At 26.7% G+C, this 3,957-nt stretch overlaps 1 pseudogene; it reads left to right on the top strand.

Annotated features, from left to right (window-relative positions):
• Positions 1-1,545: 1,545 nt before the first annotated feature.
• On the top strand, positions 1,546-2,608 carry LOC121529897 (annotated as a pseudogene).
• Positions 2,609-3,957: the final 1,349 nt, after the last annotated feature.

The following is a 3,957-nucleotide window of genomic DNA, read 5'->3' as shown; positions in this document are numbered from 1 at the left end:
ACCCTCGAAATCATCGTCTGTGCAGGGAAAAACCCGGTTCGGTGATGACATTGCTGACGCCACCATTGCACAATTCCACCGGCATCATGAATGCCACTCTAAGAGCGGCGTCACCGGCTGGGAAATCCAATGCGGAATTGATCTTTATGCGGGCCAACAATGCAAGACTCCCGAGGCTATCGCTGCGCAGCTCCACCGACAGTTCCGTGCATTCCACCATCTCCTCGACGGCATCCTCTTCCCCGAAAGTGGAAACGGACGAGAGACCCGAACCAGACCGCCAGCAACATAGCCATCAGCAATAGTAATATCAAACCCACCAGTAATAAGCAGGGCGGCGGTTCTTAGTACCGAAGATGAGAGTGGTTTCAGTTCGATTAGCTCCTTTCACGATGTCGGCTTGCGCTTTGAGTTCCACCTTGATGAATGGTAACCAAAGACGTCTGTCCATGTAACCACGGATAGCAGGAATTCCACCCCTGAAATCTGGCTTGAATATGCTGGGATAACAATGCAAAATCAGACTCAAATTCAAGTTCAGGTTCAAGCTCAGATTTCCAGCAGTGCATCGCCCTCAAAAACCTATCGCAATGCGAATCGCTATCAGCGCTTTTCCACTTTATCAAACGAAGATGCAGCAGCCGTACGTAGCAACCGTATTGTGGGTCTAGATGGGTGGAAAATTCTGCTAACGAAATCACTTTTCAACATTGATTTGACTTTCGAAAATAAGTTCTGAAACTTTATTTAATTTCTATAAACCCCTGTAAATTTAGTTTGGTTTTTCTCTAGTGCCTCCGCTTAGTGTTTAGTTCATCACTTTTAAAGAGTGTTTAATTTTAAAACTTATATTTTATCATATACTTTTTTTTAAGAACAAAGCGCGCATTTCTATGTTAACAATATGTACATTTTTCATAATTCTTAAGTTTTGCAGTATTTATAAATGAATAAAAATAATTTATACCATAAAAGATAAAAAGAATATAAATATATAAAATATAAAATATAAAATATAAAATATAAATATAAAATATAAAAGATAAAATATAAAATATAAAATATAAGATATAAAATATGAAATATAAATATAAATATAAAATATAAAAATATAAATATAAAATATAAAAATGTAAAATATAAAATATAAAATATAAAATATAAATATAAAATAACAAATATAAAGATATAAAATATAAAATATAAAGATATAAAATATAAAGATAAAATATAAAGATATAAATATAAAATATAAAATATAAAATATAAAATATAGAAGATATAAAGATATAAATATAAAATATAAGAATAAAGATAAAAATATAAAATATAAAATATAAAATATAAAATATAAAAAAATGTAAAAATAAATATAAATATAAAATAAAAAATATAAAATATAAAATATAAAAATATAAAATATAAAAATATAAAATATAAAAATATAAAATATAAAATATAAAGATATAAAATATAAAATATAAAATATAAAAATATAAAATATAAAATATAAAATATAAATATAAAATATAAAATATAAATATATATGTCCATGGCGTGGGCAACACCTCCCTACCCAGAGTGATGTTCATGATGATGACGCTCGAGTGCCGGATCTGCATCATATCTGCGCGCCCGAGGAGTACCAATTTGATGTTGAATAAATCAATGCATGCCATGAATGAGGAGCATATTTACGAGACGATTGCACCAGCTGGAAGCTATAATGCCTTCAAGGATTTTTACCTGGCGGCGTTCGCCAAAGAAATCCGGAGGCAGTGGCGGCTGCAAGGCGGTCTATCAGCTCCGGAGGCTGCCGAGAAGCCTAAACCAGGAGGCTTTCAGATTGACCAGAACCATCAGGAATCTGCTGCACACGTCGGAACAGCAACCGGATCTCACACAGCCGCGTCACTCGTTGGCCTCCATTCCTCGCTACCCTCGGGAAATCATCGTCTGTGCAAGTGGAAAAACCAGTTCGGTGATGACATTGCTGACGCCACCATTGCACAATTCCACCAGCATCATGAATGCCACCTCTAGAGGCGTCTCCGGCGTCACCGGCTGGGAAATCCAATGCGGAATTGATCTTTATGCTGGGCCAACAATATGCGAGACTCGAGGCTATCGCTGCGCAGCTCCACCGACAGTTCCGTGCATTCCACCATCTCCTCGACGGCATCCTCTTCGGAAAGTGGAAACGGACGAGGAGACCCAGACCCAGACCACCGCCAGCAACATAGCCATCAGCAATAGTAATATCAAACCCACCAGTAATAAGCAGAGCGGCGGTTCTAGTACCGAAGATGAGTGGTTTCAGTTCCGATTAGCTCCTTTCACGATGTCGGCTTGCCTTTGGGTTCCCACCTTGATGAATGGTAACCAAAGACGTCTGTCCATGTCCACGGATAGCAGGAATTCCACCCAGAAATCTGGCTTGGAATATGCTGGGATTAACAATGCAAAATCAGACTCAAATTCAAGTTCAGGTTCAAGCTCAGATTTCCAGCAGTGCATCGCCCTCAAAAAACCTATCGCAATGCGAATCACTATCAGCGCTTTTTCCACTTTATCAAACGAAGATGCAGCAGCCGTATTGTGGGTCTAGATGGGAAAATTCTGCTAACGAAATCACTTTTCAACATTGATTTGACTTTCGAAAATAAGTTCTGAAACTTTATTTAATTTCTATAAACCCCTGTAGATTTAGTTTGGTTTTCTCTAGTGCCTCCGCTTAGTGTTTAGTTCATCACTTTTAAAGAGTGTTTAATTTTAAAACTTATATTTTATCATTTACTTTTTTAAGAACAAAGCGCATTTCTATGTTAACAATATGTACATTTTTCATAATTCTTAAGTTTTGCAGTATTTATAAAATGAATAAAATAAAATATAAATATAAAATATAAAATATAAAATATAAAATATAAAATATAAAATATAAAATATAAAATATAAAATATAAAATATAAAATATAAAATATAAAATATAAAATATAAAATATAAAATATAAAATATAAAATATAAAAATATAAAATATAAAATATAAAATATAAAAATAATAAAATATAAAATATAAAAATATAAAAATAAAATATAAAAATATAAAATATAAAATATAAAATATAAAATATAAAATATAAAATATAAAATATAAAATATAAAATATAAAATATAAAAATATAAAATATAAAATATAAAAATAAAATATAAAATATAAAATATAAAATATAAAATATAAAATATAAAATATAAAATATAAAATATAAAATATAAAAAATATAAAATATAAAATATAAAATATAAAAATATAAAATATAAAAATATAAAATATAAAATATAAAATATAAAATATAAAATATAAAATATAAAAATATAAAATATAAAATATAAAATATAAAATATAAAATATAAAATATAAAATATAAAATATAAAATATATAAATATAAAATATAAAATATAAAATATAAAATATAAAATATAAAATATAAAATATAAAAATATAAAATATAAAATATAAAATATAAAATATATAAAATATAAAATATAAAAATAAAATATAAAATATAAAATATAAAATATAAAATATAAAATATAAAATATAAAATATAAAATATAAAATATAAAATATAAAATATAAAATATAAAATATAAAAAATAGTAAAATATAAAATATAAAATATAAAATATAAAATATAAAGATATAAAGATATAAGAATATAAAATATAAGATATAAGAATATAAAATATAAAATATGGAAATATAAAATATAAAGATATAAAATATAAAATATAAAATATATAAAATATAAAATATAAATATAAATATAAAATATAAAATATAAAATATAAAATATAAAATATAAAATATAAAATATAAAATATAAAAAATATAAAATATATAAAAATATAAAATATAAAATATAAAATAAAAATATAAAATATAAAATATAAA

Source organism: Drosophila eugracilis, unplaced genomic scaffold, assembly GCF_018153835.1.
Source record: "Drosophila eugracilis isolate 14026-0451.02 unplaced genomic scaffold, ASM1815383v1 contig_1141, whole genome shotgun sequence".
In the NCBI taxonomy this organism is placed as follows: domain Eukaryota; kingdom Metazoa; phylum Arthropoda; class Insecta; order Diptera; family Drosophilidae; genus Drosophila; species Drosophila eugracilis.
The sequence above is the reverse complement of the archived record's forward strand: the minus strand, read 5'-3'. Positions and strand labels throughout refer to the sequence as shown.